Source organism: Lycium barbarum, chromosome 8 (assembly GCF_019175385.1).
Source record: "Lycium barbarum isolate Lr01 chromosome 8, ASM1917538v2, whole genome shotgun sequence".
NCBI classification, from domain to species: domain Eukaryota; kingdom Viridiplantae; phylum Streptophyta; class Magnoliopsida; order Solanales; family Solanaceae; genus Lycium; species Lycium barbarum.
This window is the reverse complement of record NC_083344.1, coordinates 103,357,784-103,380,796: the sequence shown is the minus strand read 5'-3', so window position 1 is coordinate 103,380,796 and position 23,013 is coordinate 103,357,784. Positions and strand designations below refer to the sequence as shown.

The window sequence follows — 23,013 nt, the reverse complement described above, 5'->3', positions numbered from 1 at the left end:
AACTCGAAAAACCTGAGAAAACCAAATAATCCGAAAACCTGAGATTGAAAAATCCGAATTTTATTGATTTGGTTTTGTGTATAAATTTAAAAACCCGACAAAATTAGTTTGGTTTGGTATTTAAAAAATTCGAACCAACCCGATCCATGTACACCTGTGGCAATCGATATACAGAAAGAAGAGTAAATTTGAGGACGTCATGCATCTTTTCACATAAACTAACCTTATAAAGGTAACACGGAAGGTGTGCAAACTTTCTACACAGCGCATATCAAAGAACATCTCACGAGAACAAATAACTAAAGAGTAGAAGAGAGTTGATAATGAGCTAAATTTTTAGAGCGATAGATAAATACGACATAAATAATTAAATGAGACTTCTCAGGGTGAATTCGTATTACTTGATTCCTATGCGGATACTGAACGCCGTTTGCGGATACTGAACACCGTTTGAGAGAAAAAAATAATGATCGTCTAAAACTGATAAATCCTGGTATTTATAATGGTGAACAGTCACTAATTATAAGCAAAGTCATTTGAAAGTTTGAGACCGTTAGACATACTTCGTACTCTAATCCTAAACCAGTGGCCTTCATGTCAAGTAAAGAAAGCCTTCATGTCAAGTAAAGAAAGTCTTTGTACCTTTGGAATCACCGAGCAATATTGAAGCAATACAGTGGTTAATTATGTCATTGCTTTTGAATGGTATTCTTTAAATTTCAGTGTTACTTGTTTATTTCGTTCTTTTACCTACCATTCCCAAATCTTAAAACCAGATAATTTCATTAATAAATATTATCAAATTCGAATGAGTAGATAATGAGATGATATATTTTATTGGAGATAAGGGCAATATTGTAAATATTAACTATTATATTCTAACTATATAGAAGCACGGGTGGATCGTCGTCCGTGCCCCCCACAAAAAAAAAAGAAAAAAAAGGGTGGGCCCCATACTAAACACCAAGCAATTTTAAAAAAAAAAAGTGAACCTATCATCTCCACTCATATTAACAAAATAAAGAAATATATAAAAAAAAAAAGTATCAATTGAAGTATAAACAATCAATTATGGAACGTTGATACTACTCAAGAGATTACCGGCTCACAGCCAAAATCTATAACTCACCTCCTGCAGTTACAGCTCAAATCAATGTCAGCCACAAGATTGTATTGAGTCTTTAATCAATGATATTAATTTATCACATCTTGTGTTCCTAATACATCTGTACTTGGGATTGAAGGAAAGGATGGATAATTTTTTCAGGCATATAGAAGAGAGTAGAAGTTGTTCCACAGCCTAAACAACAATGTGAACACTAAGATTGCCTTTCCGAAATCAACTGTGAGTTTCTCAGTACTTATCAATGGCTCAGCAGCCGGTTAATTCAGAGCACAAAGGGGCCTCAGACAAGGTGATCCTTTGTCACCTTTTCTAATTTTCTTAGTTATGGAAGTACTCGACAAAATGGCTAAAACTGCAAACTTGAAAGGATGGTTAAAAGGTTTTGATGTGGCTAGAACTGGGAGGGAGAGTTTGCAGGTGACTCATCTACAATATACAGATGATAAAATGATATACTCATATACTGTGATGCTGAAGGAGAGCAACTTAGATATCTGAAGGTGATTGTAGTATTGTTTGAAGGGTTATCTGGCCTGTGGCCTGCATATCCACTGTAGAAAAAGCTTTTTGTATCCCATTAACGAAGTCACAAATCTGGACCTATTGGCTGCAATCTTAGGTGGTGAAGTTGGTTCCCTTCCAACAATCTACCTAGGAATGCCCCTGGGAGCTAAGTCCAAATCCACAGATTTGGAATAATGCGATTGAGAAGTGTGAGAAGAAATTGGTCAAGTGGAAGACCCAATATCTGTCATTAGGTGGCAGACTGACACTTATTAATTCAGTCCATCATGCTCTCCCAACAAGGATCATGAATAGGTTGGACAACATTATGAGGAACTTTTTGGGGCATGGGAATAAAAAAAGGAAAGTGCTAAACGGTGAGCTTGCGTTGGTCCATCAGAAACTTATGGAGTGATTTCAAAACCAATACTAAGATCAAAGTGCTAAACGGGGAAAAAACTATCTTGCTAAATGGGGAAAAAACTATCTTCTGGAATGATGATTGGCATGAAGTTGGCAAACTGGAAATCCTCTTCCCAGACATATACGATCTTGTGCTTCACAGCATAGGTCTATAGCACAATTGGGGACAACTCAAGGGTGGAACATTACCTTCAGAAGACAATTGAATGACTGGGAAATAGAAAGAGTGGCTCAATTTTTTAGCACAGTTGAGTAATTCAGTGGGCTTCAGACAGGTGAAGATGCTTTAAGGTGGCTAGGCAGTAGTAGTGGTTCTTTCAAGGTCAGTACAGCTTATAGAATGATGAATCATCCCAATCAACAACTAAAGGTGCTGGCCTTGGAAACTCATTTGGAAAACTAAAATACCACACAAAGTAGCTTGTTTTGTGTGGCTTTTGGCTAAGGAAGCAGTCCTTACACAGGATAACTTGATGAAGAGAGGGATCCCATTATGTTCCAGATGTTTCTTTTGTAGAGAATAGCAGAGACAGTTAATCATCCATTTCTACATTGTAAGATTACAGGACAACTGAAGAATATTCTAAACCCTGAAAGGCATATCTTGGACTATGCCTGGTAAGGTTTCAGAAGCACTAAAGAATTGGGAGGAAGCAGGTTTGCAGGCAAAAGACAAAAGTAGATGGAGAATTGTCCCTGCTTGTATCTGGTGGACAATATGGAAGGAGAGGAACTCTAGATGTTTTGAGAATGTAGAGAATAGCATGCAGAAGGTCAAGCTGAATAGTATTTTATTGTTATGTGTTTGGTGTAATCAGATATACTCAAATGATATTGTCTCTATAGATTTTTGTATATAGTTTTAGTATGACCCCTGTACTATTCTGCTCATGATGAAATATAGTTACAGTTACCAGTTTCATTTAAAAAAATAAAAAAAAGACTGCCTCTCTGAAATGGCTCCCGGGGCTTTGGTCTAGTGTTAAGAGCATAACAAGTATTGTAAGGGTTAGGCGCACATCACGGGTTAGAAGCATGTTGCAGACAAAATCCTGGTATTAAGTGTTGAAGGGTAGAGGACCGGGTTCATTCTCCACTGGATTTCGAACCGTGTGCCAACGGCTTTCGGGGATTTTTCAGTGGTCAGAATAAAGAAAATGCCTTTACGAAATGGCTTTAATCACAAGCTTATGTGCCAACAAGGGTCTTTGCCAGCCTGAAATGTTAACTGTTAAAAAAAAGGGTCTTTGCCAGCCTGGTGACGGATATTAAAAATAAGAAAAGGTCTAGGAATTCCAGTTAGGGAAAAACTTCAACAAAAACTTTCTAAAAAAAATCGAATTCGTGATTTCTTAGAAATTAATACTCCACAGAGAACACAAAAATTTGATCATGGAAATTAGTAAGGGGGGAAGGCAATTTCTAGGATGCAGTTTTCTTTTCCTTTGTGTTTGAATGCTATGGAAAATAATAACAGAAAAAAACTAGGAGAGTGAGTCAAGTTGTGAAGCCCCCTGAATTTCGATTTTTATTTAGATTAATTTCAAGCTTAAGAATTCAATTTATGTAACCCTGAGCTACATGGGGCTAACACGAGTGTAACAAGCCCATCTAAAATAATTGGAAAATGCTAAGTTAATGTTGTATAAGTGAATGGACTAATGCACATGTGAGGAGGTTGGGAAAATAAGATATTAACTTGGAAATATTTGACTCTCAAAGGAGTAAATGCTTGGACCAAAGATTCTTAAGAAACACGTGAATATGATTGTAAAACAATTGATTAAATGCTGAAATTAGTGGGGAGACAAGAGAATAAAATAATCAAACAAAGGATCAAGATCTGTAGTTAGAGGATATGAAAGGAAAGGAAAGGAAGGAATTAATTTTTTTTGAAACAGAAGGAATTAATTTGGCGAAAAAAAAAAAAGGGGGAAGCTGCGTAATGCAGCACGGCAGTCACTGCCGGAACAGCGCCAAACCTGGCGTTCCAACTGAAGTAGCCTTTTTAAAGGCATTTTGGGAGAGAGAAAATTTAATTGTTTGGAACAAGTTCTTGGCGGTAAGAGAAAAGGGAGAGCTTCTACTCCATAAATAATACTTTGAGGTGAGTATTAATTATTAAATGCATATGCTCGGTAGATTTGATTCATTAAATACATTTCGTAACTCTCCAACATCATGAAAGTTATAGATTTTGAAGAAAAACGAAAGAACCTCTCAAGAGCACAAGTCTTGAAAATTTTAGGGTTTGACAAAGAGGTATTGCTTTCACTCCAATCTTGTATATTATCTTCCATGGGCATCGTAGACTACACTTTTGAAGAAATATTTGGATTTAAAAGCTAGTCTTGAAATTGAGAAGTTTGTTGGTAAAGAAGATGAATAGTGTTGGTTTGCTTGAACGATAATGTTTTGAGTTTCTAAAGGAGCGACTAGGTTCGATAATATGCGTAATGGTCAAATTGGAGTTAAAACTCAAGGATTTGACTTTCGAATTAGGAAATAGGGATTTTTACTAAACTTGAATTTAAGTGTTGCACACTTAGTTGACTTAGTTGGTATTGTTGTGACGCATTATTAATTTACATAAGATTGTGTATGTCGATTGGGAATTATTGGCGTCACTAGATCCCTTGGAGTAAAATTTAGAAAGCGATTCAAGGTAATGAGGTGTGCTCACCTTACTACCTCTCGAAATTTCTCTGAAATTCATATTAGTGAATTGGTTTACGAAAAATGGTTTAATGTGAATCCTGGCTTGAGGGGGTGAGCAGGTTAGTATCAGACCACATCTTGCATTGTAAATTGTTCAAGTGTTATCATCACCAAGTTTTTAGGAAAAAACAAAACATTGTGCATTAAAAAACTCGATTTGATGGAAATGGCATTTCTTGAATCTTTATAGATTTGTCTCTCATTTGTTAAATGCTTTAACATGAATTGAGAAGGTTTTACACTTGATTTTTGCGAATGGTTGGATCAGTTATGAACACCGTGATTTGATAAAAACAGATTTCTTCGAAGCAAAGCTATGAATCTATTTTTCGAAATGTCAAATGTTTTGGGAGTTAACTGGTGGTGACCACTAAGATCGGTTCGAATGTTACATTCTTTACCCAGGAACTACACGTGCCAGTGTACGTACACACTCCACGGGAAACAGCCCCGACAAGTAGGCCAAATACTTGTGACTAGGTTGATCACCTCGTGTTGTTTCTATTTATGTCGGTGTCGGTATAGTGGTTCCGGGAAAAAGATAAAATTCCACATGATTTTGGTCAAGCTTTACCGCTAGAAGCAACAAATGCATTTTACTTTAATATTTCATTTCACTATCTAACTTGATAATTGATATAAATGCTTCCTTCTTATATGAATGTCTATGCATATTACTTGATTTCTTTAAATCTTGTCTCACTTCTTGGGGAAAATGGTAGTATGATACATGCTATGATGTGGAGCTTAGGCCTTTTGGCCATTTAACTTTTGATTTTGATTTAAGGATTTTGTGTTTACCATCTTGAGCCATGTGGTTAGGATAGCTCCACCTTTCTAATCGGATACTTTTGGTGAGACAACACTTACTTCTCGTGAAGCTTAGATTGTTATATTCTTTGAGTCGCTGGGGCCTGTCTTGGTTGACTAGCTTAATCCTTGTCATAGAGGTTACATTGAAGGTAGTAATTCTTCTAGGTTGGAATTATGGTTATTCATATACCATGCATGCATGAAACTTTATTACTTATATGAATATTTCATTTAAGATAAAATGTGGTTGATTTAATGGTTTTATTCATGCATGGTTTTCAATAATTCAAGGATTGGGATTTTTCAAAAGCTTCTGCATTCATGATTTAGGTGCATAAGTAGGGATTATAACATGGGTTGGTTCATCGGGTCAGGGAGAGTTCGGGGTTCCAATCACATGGATTTGTGGCGTGACAGAAGTTTACAACTATAATTTAGCAAACTAATTCATTGGAACTCGCCTTGCGTTCCTCCCAAACCTAGTATCGTCGTTCACCGTCTCTCTTCCCCCGCCACACCTTTGCATAACCTGGAAGCCAGCACCAATCCCACCTTTTTCTCTGTGTGTGTGTGTTTTTTTTTTTTTGGGTGTGTGTGTGTGGGGGGGGGGGGGGGGTGTTGGGGTCACTTCTACTAGAGCCATCTCTTACTCAACTTGGCCAATGATCTCAGCAATTTCTCATAAAAGGTAAGATCAGTAATATCCTACCTTATACAGTATCCCTCCAACTCAATTTCCATACATTTTTAAATTGCCTTCTAAAATAAAGTGAGGAAATTAAATTCTGAGATTTTGTTACGTTTTTCTCTTAACATTCTTTTCACAAATTTGTAAGCTCAAATGTATTTCTCTTTTGCATCTTCTTGATGCCTTCAATGAAGCTTTTTACTTCATCAGAAAAAAGAAATCTCCCATAAATTTTGAAGATCCAAACATATGGTAAATTCTCTGAAGAATTGCAAGACATAGTACTACCAAAATACTATTGGCTCTATAGATGTTTATAAAGTACTCGAAACCTAGTAGCATATTATTAAATTGAAAGCAAACATGGAAATAAACCTAACACTCGGCACACTTAACTTTACTCTTTTCCTTTCACTTGCGTTCTACAACAACATTTTAAGCAGAGTTCAAGGCTTCTAGCCAGTGAACCGGACACCCATTCTGCTTTATCTAAAACATCAAAAACAAACGAGGGCCTAAAGTACATGTATCTTTTCCGTAGGAATTGCATTTAAACATACAAATATCTGAATCCGAGTAGAAAATTGCATTTCCAAAGTAACCGTGGAAAATCAAAGACCAAAAGGAAATCAACAACTTGTGTTTGCTCTAAAGTACTATTGCCGCCTGGTTCCCATATAGGAGAAGCTAGCATTAGATACTTTAGCAGCTGATATGAAGCCTGCATCAATCTCTTCTCTCAAACTACTAATCATCTATCTACGGAGCTTATAAGTTAGATACCTAGAAACCCTATTTTCTCTTTGAGAAAAGCAAAAGAGGGAATAGCCAAATTACCATTTGCATTTAACCTGTGCAGGTCAAAAAATGCTGTAGTAATATTTTTGGACAACGACGAGAATGCTGTAATAAATTTTTTTGGATTACGATGAAAATGCCGTAGAAGAAATTCAGAAGAAGCTACGTTCTATTGGAGAACTCCATGAATTGAATTGTTATGTCATCAAAATGAAAAATCATAAGCAAATTAAATCAACCTCGACAAGGATTCAGACTCTAAGATCAAGAAAATCCATATTTGATCATACCGCACTAATAATTGAAATGCAGAAAAACAACAAATACAAATTCAGACAAGAATAAATTCAGATCTGTATGGGCAGAAAACAAATATTTTCCCTGCAGTTAAATTCCACAAGTTGTACACGAATTCCCCTAACACCCACAACAACCAATCAAGATCCAACTCGAATAAAAAATTAATTCAAAAAACGACCTTAAAAGAATGGAAAAAGGAAAAAAACACAGAAAGAGAAAGATAGATTTAGAACATGACTTTTTCAGTTCTCGTGCAGTTAAATTTCACAAATTGTACACGAATTCCCTTAACACCCACAACAACCAATCAAGATCCAACTCGAATAAAAAAATTAATTCAAAAAGCAACCTTAAAAGAATGGAAAGAGGAAAAAAACACAGAAAGAGAAAGATAGATTTAAGACATGCCTTTTTCAGTTCTCGTGCAGTTAAATTCCACAAGTTGTACACCAAATTCCTTTAACACCCACAACAACAACTTTTGGAATCAAGATCCAACTCAAATAAAAAATTAATCCGAGAAACAACCTTAAAAGAATGGAAAAAGAAAAAAAAAGAAAAAAGACGTAAAGAGAAAGAGAAAGATAGATTTAGGACATGCCTTTTCAGAACATAGGTAAACTGCTGCAAATGGCTTAAAGGAGTTTAGATCGTTGGTTCACTTCAGAGTGTGTAAAAAAAATTGGGTGAAAATTATGGGATGATAGTGTAGCTGTGATGAGTGAGATTCGGATACATAGGAAATGACGATAATTTTTTTTTTTTTTTAAGAAATTGGCAGAATCTAGGAGAATACTGGCGAGTGGCGACCACCAAAAGGAGACAAAGAAAGGAAGAAAACAGAAAACAGTAGATTACAAGGATCCTAAGAACTGAAAAATCTCCTGTAAATCCTCTATACAATGTTCTTTACACCAAAAGTAAAACGATACGAGGAAAAGACGATAATAACCCCCACGCTTTGGCAGGTGCTGGCAGTCAAACTGTAATAATTGAGTACCTGCAACTCCCAACTGCGAAATGGAAGTGTCATCCTATCTTTCACACCTATAACTTGATTCTGGTCAACCGTCTTTAACATTTTTCCCTTTTTTGCTTAGGAGAATAGTCAAAATCCAAACTTTTACCTCTTTTTTTTTGGTAACTGACAAAAAAAGAACATCTAAATGAGATTTTCTTCTTCTTTTTTTTTTTTTTGGGGGGGGGGGGGGGGGGGGGGGGACGGTAACAAGAATCTGAAGGAGATTTTCTTTTGAGTTAATAACTCTAACTCCGTAAACTATTAACTTTTTATCATTTTAACACTTAAATTATGGGGTGTTGTTGTTACCCCCGAACTACAAGCCAAGTGACATGGAGAGTGGCGGCCCAAAAAACCATTTATGTGGACCTAGTACACTCTGTGAGGTCCGACATTTTCTTTGATTCACCTCGTTCACTGCATTTCCATTACTTGAATGGAAGCTTATACAAATTGAATGAATTATTAGTACAACGTACCTTAATTTTCTTTCTAAAAGTCAAAGTCAAAATTAGCTGGTAAATTCTGTCCAATATAGAATTATATTTAATATTCTCTAATTTCAGAGAGGATTTTAGTACCTATCTTTCCCTCTTCTTTGAAACATTAACAATTTAAGAGACGTAGATCTCTAAATTTATTGACTTTCATTTTCCTTCAACTAATCACTCCCATAATTCTCAGATCATAAAATTTGTAATCCTTTAAACTGTCTTACCGGTAAAGTGGCCAACTAAACATATGATGATGTTTTAGTCGTTATGCTCGCAAGTTTATGAATTCAAAGAACATGAGACTCTTACTGTTATTTATTATACGCACTAAAGTAACATCTAAAGATTATGTAGTAAAGAAGAAGAATCTATTTATCATCGTGAGAATTTTGATTTTGAAGTTAATCTTTGACCTTGCATGTCCGTGCCATTAACCATGTCTTTTAATTCCTAGTAAAAAAGATATACATGGAAATCAATCAACTACGTCTTCAAAATGAGATTAGTGATGACTGAAGCAGTATGCAGAAGCTACTTGTGGTCTGGGGAGGCTACAATTACCAAGAAGGCTATGGTGCCTAGGAACAAAGTTTGTTTGCCCAAGAAAGCAGGTGGTCTGAACATCCATAACTTGAGGACATGGAACCAAGTGGCAATATGCAAACTACTTTGTGCATCGAGTCAAAAGAAGGATAAGCTATGGATCTCTTGAATACATACTTACTACATCAAAATTCAGCATATTCACAGTATGCAGAGTCCCAAACAGTCAGCTTGGATGATAAGGAAGATTTATAGATGTTAGAAAGTACTGGCAAGCTCTGGGAGATATCAAGAGGCAACAGCTTGATCATGGGAGATATCAACAGCTTGATCACTGAGGATAAGTTCCATCTAGCTACAGCTTACAAGAGACTGAGAGGAGAGGTCCTCAATGTCACCTGGAACAAACTGCTCTACCAGAACAATGCTGAGCCAAAACAGAATTTTATACTTTAGCTGAATTTGCATGGAAGATTGAGAACTAAAGATAAACTGTTGAAGTGGGGGTTGAGTGTGGATGCAGACTGTGTTTTATGTGACAATGTGCCCGAAACTAGAAAGCTTTGTTCTTTGAGTGCAGGATTTGCTCAGGAACTGTGGAATCACTCAGATGACAAAAAAAAGGATAGGAGAATTCAAGATTGGGAAGCAGAATGGCTATGGGTCCAGTGGCAGTCCAGAGGAAAGCACCCAAATAAAGTACTACTAAAAGCTAGAATGGCCACTGTGGTGTATGGGTTAAAAGGAACATGAGGATTTTCCAGAACAAGTCATCCTCCAGAGAAACTATGCTGTACCAGATGAAGCTAAATTTGTGTATAAGAGTCAGACACAACCAGAAGCTGCTTAACTATGTCAGCTCCTTGGGAGCTTAGGAAATTTTGGTATTAGTTAGTTTTATTTTTTGTTTATAGAGGCTGCACACTGAGAAGAGAATTGGATTGGTTAATCCACCCTTGTTTTGTAAATACTTACTTGGTGATTTTTTTTTTTTTTTTTGACAATGATAACATAATACTTACTTGGTGATTAATAAAATGTTCCTTTAATTGCCCAAAAAAAAAAATTATGTCTATTGCATTATTTTGCAACACTTCAAATCGACTAGTGTGATGTTTACATCAAGAATTAAGTAACCAAAATGAAACTTACACAAATCTAATGATGTGTGTACAAGTAGTTGTACTATTTGCATCAAAATGAAAGGAAAAGAGAAGAAGAACAAGAAATCTCTCAAATGGTATCCAAGGGTTTTTTCAGTTTGAATTTCATATGAGTTCTTATGAGCATTTAAATTTGAGAATGAAATATCTAGGTCTTACGTGAGAACTTGGACTTTAGATGTTTAACAGGGTCTTCCTAGTCTTCCATAACAAGTTGAGGACCTATTAGTTTCTCACCTACAATTACTTCAAGTTAATTACTATTTTTTTATTTTATTTTTTTGACATGGGAACCCGCAGCCGCTACCCTTTTGGGTGCGCATATGTAAACCCAGCTCCTGTGCAATAGCTCGCAAACCACATAGGAGAGGTAACTCACACTAGGCAAGCCCCATGCGACGAGCTCGACTCAGAAGGCAAAATCCTCTGCTATCATAGGCAGGGTTTCGAGCCTGAGACCTCCATTATGAAAGCTCCATGCTCAACCAACCACCCTTGAGGGTAAATTACTTAATATGTAAATATGTTTCTTGCTGAGTGATTAAAAGTTCATTATACTAGCAAGACTTGCTAGTTGTTGTTAAATGGGTAGACATTCAATGAAGGTTTCTTTGAAGCAGACCCATATTGTATGACCAGTAACTCTCCACATAAAGGTTAAAACTTTCCACAACAAAAAGCTAAGAATTCTAAAATTCAAAAGTCAAAAAGATGAAAAATCTACCATAAGAAAACCTACCCAGAAAACAGAATAGTTTAGTAAAACAAGAAATTACCTGCTTAGAGAAACATCATAGATCTGAACCATCAAGAAAGGCTTGTTTGAATCAGACCCATCATACTGTTTCAACTCCTCTTGAGATATCTCTCTGGTGATGACCATGATGAGGTGAACCAAACAACTCCCAGACAACATAGTACAAAGCAACCAGTGTAAAAAAGGTTGTAGGAAAGAGAGCTCTAGGGCCACATTTGGAGAACAGGAGGAGACAACTATAGCTTCCTTCCATAATTGATTCAAATAGAAAATCAATCTACCCAAATGTGTATATATTATTATTATATTTTAAATTTTTTAAGTCTTTTTCTTAAATTGTTGGTTACAAACTTACAATTTTGCAGACTCTTTCTTGAGCAATATTTTGATCAAGAACAACTATCATATTTATGCACTAACGTCTTTAAGGACTCATTTATAAAAAATAAAATAAAAATTATGATGTTTGAATTTGAATACATATGTAATTTTTAACTCTAAATTTTAATACTTAATAATAAAGTTTCAAATATGTCATCCAACTATGTGAAATGGCTTATTCATACCACTCGCGAATAGTGGATTTCATTATGCCATTGTCGTGACGCATTTGGTTCATTTGTTCCACTAATCACTAACGGAGTTCAAATATGCCACTGAACTTAACGAAATGGTTCACATATGTCTTTCCTAAAATAGGGTGAGAGGGGTGGATGCTAGTAAGTAAGGAAGGATTAACATAATGCCACGTGATAAAATTTGATAGTAATAGGGCTCTGTTAGTGGTTAGTGACATGAATGAAATAAATGTGTCACGGCAACGACATAAATGAACTAACTATTAACGAGTGGTATAGATGAGTCATCTTGAATTATTCAATGGCATATTTGAACTTTTCCCCATGAAATTATATAGGAAGTCCTTGTATTTAGAATTTTAAAATCGATTAAGATTCTACCTTGTATAAATTATTTCCTTAGTTAAATTGTGTAAAATAACAATATACGAAGTAAAGGAAAAAGTTTTCTTTTTGTCTTTTTTCGTTTGGTAGTTTAGTAATTCTTTGACCACAAATTGAGTTCTAAATAGACAACACATCTATGATTCAAATTAACACGTTTTAAGTCTCCTTAACCTAATAATTTTGCATTATACATTGCATTTTGTTTTGATGTACAGTATAATACCTACAAATACAATGAATTTATTATTTTCTTCGCATAATTCTATCTGATGCATTTTATTATCTTTTGTATGCCATTAATTTTAGTTAGATTTAAGTTTTTTCTTGGAAACACATCAATTGTGCACATGATAGAATTACTTCGCATTAAAAAAAATTCTAAAAAATTATACTCATTAATATAAAGTATATGTGCAAAGAACATAAATCTTATGAAATGTCGTTCGTCTTATTTTTTTATCCTTTAACAATAATTTTCACAATGAACAATATTGTCATTTGAGTTTCTCCAATATTTAGGAGTTTTAAATCAATTAAATTTTGTACATTAAATCCTTCTTTATTTAAACTATATAAAAAATTTTAATATTAAATATCTTGTATAAATTAGAAAATTTTAATATTAAATATCTTGTATATATCCTTTCTTATTTAAATTATGTAACGTAACTATTTTATAAAAGACAAATAATTACCAAAATGAAAAAAACTCATAGAGAATAAGTATGAGTGTAATTATCATTTATTGTAGAATTGAATTATTCTTTGTTACATATTATAACCAATTAATCATATAATTATTTTAGAAAAATACTAAGTAGGAAATTATGAGCCCGTTTGGCTTAGCTTAAAAAAAGTGGTTGGTTTGACCAAAAACAGCTTATAAGCCAAAAAAAATAAATTTAGTTGGCCCACCCAACTTATTTTTTTTTAGCTTATTCTGAGCATTTTTTTAACTTATAAGCTGGTTTGCCAAACACCTAAAAACCCAAAGAACAGCTTATAAGTTGGTTTGACCAACTTATAAGCCAATCCAAACGGGCTCCATAACTAGAGTAGTTCCTACGATTTTTCTTATTCTTAAAAATAGAGAAAGACTAAGTAGGAAACTATTAATAAAGTCGATAAATGTTGGTTGATTAAAGTTTCCTTTTATGAATTATAGATTTACAACCGGTCATATAACTAAAACCAATTAATTACACATAATTTAATTATATTAGGGAAAAACAAAAAAAAATGAAAACTGCTTTCTGTGAAAAATTATGTTTGATTCTCTAGGTATCCGATAGCACGTTCATTGCCCTTAATCAATCACTCCTTTTGTAAACTTTGTGTAAAAAAAAATGTATATGTGCATTCTAATAAATACTATTAGATGCAAATTATTTCAACAACAACAACACAAACTCAGTGTAATCCCACAAGTGGATTTTGGGAGGATACTGTGTACGCAGACCTTACCTTTATTTTGAGAAGGTAGAGAGATTGTTTTTGATACACCATAGGCTCAAGAATGATAAAAAAAAAAAAGGCAATATAACAAGAAGTAGAAACAACAACAACAACATAATAAGATAATAGAGGCTAAAGAAACAAGATATAGTAATGCAAATTATTTCAACATCCACAATTATTATAGTCTTTAAATCAATATCAAATTCTAGAAATAATGGCAAAATGACACTTAATAATTACAGTTAGGTGCACAAAATTTAATAATATTTATATGCTTCGATTTAAAACGTACTTTTAGAATATGTAATGCATTGGAAGTAGCTTTTGAAATCGTTAGGATATAAGCAAAAGCCAACTACAATAAAGAGAAAATTCAAAAAAAAAAAAAGGAAAAATTAAGGACAACGAGACAAGAGAAGAATTTATCCTTTACGTGTATTATAATTGAAACTGCAATAAAAAATTTACCTTATATGTGATCAATAATCAGAAATTTAACCCTTTGAAATATATTTGTAGTCTTCCACTCCGATTCTGTCAGTTTGTCCTACATATCTTCTCCATCAACTGGATTTCCTGCTGGGATAGGGGGTGGTTTGTGGTTGCAAGATTCAACCGTATGACCTATCCTTCCACATCCCACACACATAATACCTTCCCCCTTATAAACTAGGGTTTACTTATGATTTTCAATTGTGATAAAGGTCCTGACGGGAACATCTAGACTTACTTCTACACAAATCCTTGCATATTGGTCTCTAAGGGTAGCCGATGTGCATACATCCACTTTAACAAGTTGCCCAATTTTCCTCCCCACTTTTTCGAGTATTCGCCTATCATAAAATTCCATTGGTAACTGAGGTAGGCGTACCCAAATTGCTACAGTCGCCCGAAACAAAATTTGGTTCCCATCGTCGGACTGAAAGAAATTGACCGACTACAAACCATAGGCCTTCGTACAAAACAGTGGCAAGACTAGACTCTTCTTTGAATTTTGCTACATCGGAGCCTAGATCTATTAGTGTTAGAGGCTCATCAATATTCCAGAGGTCATCCAGTTTACTTTCAAATACTGGTGACTTAATTTCTTGCCAAAAACTTTAACTATGATGGAAAGTCGCCATGGTTGGTACAATCTCTCTTGTTCCTCGGAAGTGAGAGTTATAACATCCAGATCTGATAAGGGTTCGAAGTTATCCTCCATATCTAAGTTGTACAGTTGTTTTGATTCATGGATGTAGGAGGTTTCTAGTTCCTCATCTCGATCATGTATCTCCACCTCCTATATTTCTATATTAGCGAATAGAGGAAAGACTAACTTTTTAAGCCTACTAGGGGTATTAGGCAAGGTGGTCCCTTATCCCCTTACCTATTCATCCTGTGCATGGAAAGGTTATCCAGAAGTATTAATCATGAAGTTGATATTCTTAACTGGAATCCTATCTCCGTTAGTAGAAATGGCCCCAAACTCTCCCATTTGTTCTTTGCAGATGATCTAACTTTGTTTGCTAGGGCCAACTATAAAAATTTTCATACTATCATGACTACTCTTAATAGTTTTAGCTCTGTTTCTAGTCAAAATATCAACTATTCCAAGTCCAAAGTGGTTTTTTCCAAGAATTGCAGTATTAGTGACAAAACTAATCTTTCTAACTACATGTCCATAAAAACTAGTGATCACTTCGGTAAGTACATAGGTTTTCCCATTCTCCAGAATAGGCCATGTAATGCTGATTTCCAGTTTATTCTTGATAATTTAAAAGTTAGACTAGCTGGCTGGAAAACTAAATTCCTTAACATAGCTGGTAGGACAGTCCTCCCTAAATCTTGTCTTAGTAGCATCCCTAACCATGTTATGAAATATATTAAGCTTCCCACCAAAATTATCCAACAAATCAATAGAGTTCAAAGGAATTTCATCTAGGGAACCACAACTGAGAAAGAAGCTTCATATAATAGGTTGGCAAATTGTAACCAAACCCAAACTAGATAGAGGACTGGACATTCAGAAAGCTGAAGTTAAAAACAAAACAAATCTCACTAGCCTATCTTGGAGACTCTTGAATAATCCTGATTCTTTTTGGGCCTCTACCCTAATTGCTAAAACCTGTAGACCAAATCCTATTAGACACCCATCTAGGACTTGGAATAACATTCTAGAAGGTTATAAACACTGGAGGAAAGCTACTCAATGGGTGGTTAATAAAGGTAATACTGTGAATATTTGTCATGATAACTGGATTCCTCACTGCCTAGCCTTAGAGAAGTTATTGAGGGACCCTTATACAGAGAAGAGGACCTAAAAAAAAGTCTGTGACATACACCATAATGGAACTTGACATCTGACCAACCTCTCATTTGAATTGCCTAATAACATAAAAGAGGTGATAACCAACACTTATATCAACCTCTACAGTACTGAGGAAGACTTTAGTTATTGGAAACTCACTAGCAATGGTAAGTTTAGTTCAAGCTCAACCTATAAAATGCTAGACACTAGAACTGAGCATGGTGTAAATGGTCTATTTATGAATTTTAAGGGAATATGGAATCTCAAGGACCCCAACAAAATTAAATATTTTTTTTGGCTTTTGAACCATAATAGACTTCCAACAGCCTCCTTCCTACCTTCACTCTGTAGGCTTAAATATCAACCCTGCTTGTGCCTCATGTGGGCAACAACCTGAAGATATCAATCACATATTTTTTGACTGCTACATTAGTAGACAGCTGCGGAACTGTTTGGCCCAAAAATGTAATCCCCCTATTCCTCATTCCTCCTTTATTAGTGCTAGTAACTGGATCATTACCTGGAATAGTCTAAAGAAGAAGGATTTTGATAACTTAATCCATTAGGAAATCTTAATGCCTTTCTGTCTCTGGGGAATATGGTTAAATAGAAACCAGAATCTCTTCAACCAAACAAGAGATCACCCCTCATTCGTGACTATTTATAATCATGCTATTGAGTTTAATATGCTAGGCAGGAACAATAATACCCCCTAAATCGAAAATAACTATATCTATTAAGTGGGAACCCCCCAATGGTAATAGATTCAAGCTAAATACTTATAGAGCTTGTCAAAATAATTCTGGAATAGGTGGGATAAGAGGAGTATTTAGAGATGGGAGTGGGAATTGGGCAATTGGTCATGAAAGGATTACCTCACACTACTGATACACTTGCTGAACTAACAGCTGTTATGCATGGACTCAGAATTGGTGTGGATCATAATCTAGCCCCATTAGAAATCAACTCAGACTCAATGGAGGTAATTATGATGATTAAAGAGGGTCATCTACCTTACATGTCTATCATCTCTGAATGCAGGTGCTTAATGAGAAGACTGGGTCATCCGGAGTTAAGCCATAGCTTCAGGGAGCAGAACAAGGTGGCAGACTTGCTAGCCAAAAAAGGAGGGAAGCAACTTTTGTTTGATGAAGTGAAGTTATTGGAAGCTCCTCCTATTTTTGTTAGAAATGTATATTTTGATGACCAATATGGTACTCTCTTTAACCGGGTTGTAAATTTTGGTACCACTCATGGGGGTGATGATTTTGGACAACTAAATGGCCCTGGGGCCGTTAACTCTAATGTAACTAAGATGTAGATATATGTTGCTATGAATATATATCAGTAGTATCTGTTTAACCAAAAAAGAAAAAAAGAATTTGAATATACTTAATTGTTATATTCTTAAATATTTCCAAAAAAACTTGCCATTTAATGTAAGAACAAAATATATTGATATGAGAATTTGCAAGTGCATAGGAACATAAGATGTCAATCAGATTTTTTGAATTAATGAGTAAACTAATTCGTCTTCGCTTACAAAAAACAATGACAGAAAAGGACTAATAGAATGATATTTTAGCATGAGAAACTTGTTACTTGTGAATCTTTGTGAACTCTAAAGTAACCATTATTGTGTCTTAGAATTGGACAAAACAAGTGAAAGATAACAATTCTATTTGGTGTTGGGATTCATCTCCACAATAAATTTAGTTATTTCAAGGGACAAGGCACTAGTACCTCCTGAATTTCGACCCAAGTTGATGCGACACACCTTACTTTTACTACGGTTCTATTACCCCCTTAACCTATTTTAAAGTGTAATAAATGTCACCTTAAGTGTTGACGTGGCATAGAGAACCAAACATTTGGCAGACAGTGAAATACACGCTTTGCCACATGTAATTTCACTTTTTTTTTTAAAGTCTATTTGATTTCTTCCTTTTTGTTTCCTTTTTTATTCTGAAATGTAATGGAAATATTATTTTATATTTTGAAAAAATGAAAGGACAGTTATTGTTATTGTTATTGCTTGTGTATGAACTTGAAAAAAATTAGAGGTGTTGAGCATATTCGAAGGTTCTTCAAGTTTTAAAGTTGAGATTCAAGTGCTAAAGTCATTCTAGATCCTTAGTTGTTAATGAGATAAGAAAATGAAGAAATAATTTCGAATCCACCATTGTTGAACCTTGAAAAAGCTTGAAGAACAAAAAAAATGGGTTTGTCGAAATTCTTGGTTATTGGCCAAATTGATACTGGGGTTTGGGTGATGATGTTGTTGTGAAGTTGTAGTTAAAATTTGAGCTTGATTGGTGCAGATTTAGCTAAATTTTTGTTGAATTTTGAGATCCAAAATTAGATTTGGAGCTCTTGAAAATGAGTAATAAAATGGGAATGAAGAGCTCTTGAAAATCAGCTTCGGAGCTAACACGTGGCCATTTCATATAAGTTAGAACCCTTTTTTTTTTTTCAAGTTCCAACGCGCTTGAAGGAGGTGTTCTCACGTCCCACGTTAACACATAATGTGCAAAAAAATACAGAAAAAAAAGTTTAGAGAAACAAAAGAACCCTAGTAAAAAAATAAATAAAGTGTGTCGCAATAACTTTGGCCAAAGCTCACGGGACTAGTTCCTTATCCCAAATATATTCACTTGTGGTGGGGATTTACCTCCCAAAATGGAATTCATTTTTTTTTTTTTTGCCGTAAATTTAAATTACTTAAACCTTATAATACAAGCACACAACACTACAAAAATAGAAAAAGAAAGAAGAAAAAAGAAAATGTAGCACTGTCGAAAAAGCAATGGTCATCAGTTTTCCTTCTACAAGTCCTTCCAAAAAAGATATTTCTGTCCAAGGATACATAATACAGAGCCAAACTTGACGCGTCTTACTTCCATCCTTATTATACTCCATATTTTTTGGATTTAAATCTTGAAAATGAAGTTCTACCAGTAATGAGTATTTTATTCTGAAATTTCGTAACGCATGTCTCAATTAATCGGACTTCAGTACCAAATTGGATACCTAGAAATCCAAAGAAAAAAAAACAAAAAGTATCATTTTTTCTTGTTTGTTGGTTCTGAGTTTTCATCCTACAAGTAGGGGTGTACATGGATCGGGTTGGTTCGGATTTTTTAAACACCAAATCAAATCAATTGCGTCGGGTTTTTAAATTTATACACCAAACCAAACCAATAAAATTCGGGTTTTTCAACCTCGGGTTTTCTCGGGTTGTTTTTCGGAATAGTCTTGATACAAAACATATAACTTTTACTTCAAATATTTCTTTAGTCCTAGTAAGGTACAACTATATAATTAAGGTGTTTCTTAAGAAAATAACACAAAATGTGAGAAGAGTGATGACATTGTATTAATATATTTAACAAAAGCTAATAAAATCGGTTAAAATAAATATTGCTAATTAACAAGCCATAAAGAAAATGACCATAATCTAAAAATATTAAGTCATGCTAAAATAAGTACGACAAATAAGTATTAATTACATGACAAAGAAAAAAACTTAAGTTATGTATTTTCACTCTCTAAATCAATTATGCAAAACTAAAGAATAGATATCCAACATTATTGTCATTCCTAATGATAAATTGAATTTCTTTTGTTAGCATTAGTGTTGAGTTGGTTTTGGTTTGGACTTTATTTGAGTTACTAACATCCATAGAATATAAAACTTATCGACGTTCAAAATTCGAAGTTCAAGCTTGAATAATATGATAATAGATAAAAAAAACTGCGAAAAAATTTAAGAAATATTTATAAATTACATTACAAATAAATATTTTTATGTATAAAATATTTTAAAAATTGAATACATGTAATGTCGGGTTGGTTTGGTTCGATTTGACTTTTTTTTAGTTAAAACCAAACCAAACCAATTATGGTCGGATTTTTTTTTCAACACCAAACCAAGTCAAACCAAACCACTAGTCGGGTTTTTTTCTCGATTTGACTCGATTTATCGATTTGGTGCGGTTTATCGGTTTAGTTTATACACCCCTACCTACGAGTCCTTCCAAACATAGGTCTACAAAATTCGAAAAGAGTGTAGATTCATTGAACTTCTCCTCATTTCTTGTTTTCTCTCTTTTATTCAAAATTTGTTCTAAATATTGATTCCATTAAGTTCTAACCACAGTTAGTTTGACTGTTTCAGAGACCAAAACCGCACAATTATATTAACAGAAAGTTAAATATACTCAATCTAATTATACATGACCAAACTGAAATATAGCATAATTGAGGGACTAAAATCCTTGATCTTTTCATAATACTATTACTATGACTTAATGGAAATTAAAATATTGTAGAAATAGAACGAACGAACGCCAGAGCCACAACTCATCTACCGTCACGCACTCCCATGTCTCTATGCTACCCCGCTCTTGACCCTCATCATTAACACATAATATATCACCACCTACCTTCTCCAATGTTCCTTCTTATCGAGTCCGGAACCAAAATAACAAAAAAAAAAAAAAATTGAATCAAAATATTCCATAATTTTTATTTTATCAAAATGTCTTTAGCGATTGTGTTTTTAGCTTGAACAAACCCTTTGAGAAAGATAATTTTAAGAAAATAATTATTACTTTTTTTTATGATATAAATGATTATATATTTTGGACTAAATCTAAAAATTAAAAATATCCAATAATATAATCGGGAGGAGGCAGTAATGTATACGTACAACAAAAACAAATTTAAACTATGAACAGGTTCATAAATATGATTATATGAGCAATGGGCAAGTAAATTGGAAAAAGTTGTCGGCCATAGTCATAATAATAAATGACCCCACTTGAAATCAATGCGGCTATATCAAAGGGTTAAAAAATCAGCACAGCTAAAAACTAATAAAACATGTACAACAATCAAGTTATTTGGAGTAATTACCTAAATACCCTACAAATTTATCCCTCTTCTATAATAGTATAAAATATAAATATAAATATTTAAGAAAAATTTACTTGTCACACCTACTTCTAAGACTTATTTATGAATAATAACTACCTTTTATTTTATTTTATTTATTATTATTAACTATAAATCATTTTTAATTACATATTATAGCTACAATTACTAAGATATGATCAAAACGTGATTTATGGGATGTGTTATGATGTCTTCCATTTTTAAAAGATTTCATCTAGAATTTGGCACTATAATTATGCCCAAGAAAATAGAAACAACAAAAATACATGTATTGATAAACATGAAATACAATAAGGTTCATTAAAATACAACCTTATTGTATTTTAATGATTCCACAAAAAATACATGTGAATGCTTAAGTTGATTTGTATATTATCTTCATATCTGCATATGTGGTATATTTGAGATACACTTGTATTTATTTGTTTTGGTAAATACAAATGTATATTTCAGTATCTATATATGTAATTATCAGGAAAATACATATGCATGTATATGTATTTAAAGGACTCCAATACAAATACATGTGAATACTTAAGTTGATATGTGTATTATCTGCATATGTGGTATATTTGAGATACACTTGTATTTATTTGTTTCAGTAAATACAAATGTATTTTTCTGTATTTGCATATGTAATTATAAGGAAAATACATATGTATGTATATGTATTTAAAGGATTCCAGTACAAATATATGTGAAAACTTAAGTGGATAAGTGGTTTATTTGAGTTACAGTTATATTTATTTGTTTCAGTGTCATATAATTTTGATCTAATTATAATTATAAACATTATCATAAATATATATATATGTATTTTGTATTGTAATTTATTAACATAATAATCGAGATATTCTCTATGTTACCTTTGCAGGAAAGAGTTATATACGCATATTATGGAAGATATGATTAAGACGTGATTTATGGGATGTGTTATGATGTCTTCCATTTTTAAAAGATTGGAAAATATGATCAAGACGTGATTTATGAGATGTGTTATGATGTCTTCCATTTAAAAAAAATTCCATCCAGAATGTGGCACTATAATGACACCAAAAAAAAAAAAAAAAGGAACAACAAAAAATGCATGTATTGATGAAAACGAAATACAATCGTCAAAAACTAAAAAATAGCTACAAATGGTAAATATGAAAAAAGTAGCTATAATTTGTTAGAATCTTTCAAAATATGGTGATTTATGTAAGTTTTGTTACAACTTACTCAAATTTATAAAATTCGTATAACGTTGAACTATAAATACAGTAAGATATATAGTAAACTGTGACTTCTCCTTTTCCAAACAAAAGAACTGAAAATAAAAAGTAGCTGCATTTAATTTTCATTGTTGATCCAGATATTAATATTTTTAATATTTTAAAAATTACATATTCAAAAGTTAAACACAGTGTAACAATAAATTCTAAGTTGCATCTGTGGTGACTTTCCACACAACAAAGATATTCTTGATTTCACAGATTTTCCTACAAAGAAGTATAATAGTTACTTTATATCCAAAATTGAATAATATGCAATAGCAAATAAACCAATTGACAAAGTGGACCCCAAATACGTAAGCAGGTCATAAGACATAAAGCAGCACATTAAATAAATCAGCGGGTCCCACGATTTCAGAAGTTGTGTCGACGAACTTACATTGAAGTAGCTAGGTGGATTCGTCAAGAAGCAACACGTGGAAACATAGGAGGGTTAGAAAGTTGCCCTCACTTTTGACTTTATTTATATCTTGCCCCAAACCTACTTTTCTATACAGTAGAAATTTGTTTTAAATATTGATTCCATTAAGTTCTAACCACAGTTAGTTTGACTGTTTCAGAGACCAAAACCGCACAATTATATTAATAGGAAGTTAAATATACTCAATCTAATTATACAAGGACCAAACTGAAATATAGCATAATTGAGGGACTAAAATCCTTGATCTTTTCATAATACTATTACTATGACTTAATGGAAATTAAAATATTGTAGAAATAGA

General features: G+C 33.5%; 1 protein-coding gene across 1 annotated transcript in view; it reads right to left on the bottom strand.

Moving 5' to 3' along the window:
- The window catches only part of LOC132606495 (F-box/LRR-repeat protein At3g48880-like), a 61,744-nt gene extending 50,120 nt beyond the window's left edge, over window positions 1–11,624 (bottom strand). Inside the window, exon 1 of the mRNA XM_060320026.1 lies at window positions 11,368–11,624. The gene's annotated coding sequence lies outside the window, so the exon portion shown is untranslated. The remainder of the gene's footprint in view (window positions 1–11,367) is intronic.
- Between the last annotated feature and the right edge of the window lie 11,389 nt (window positions 11,625–23,013).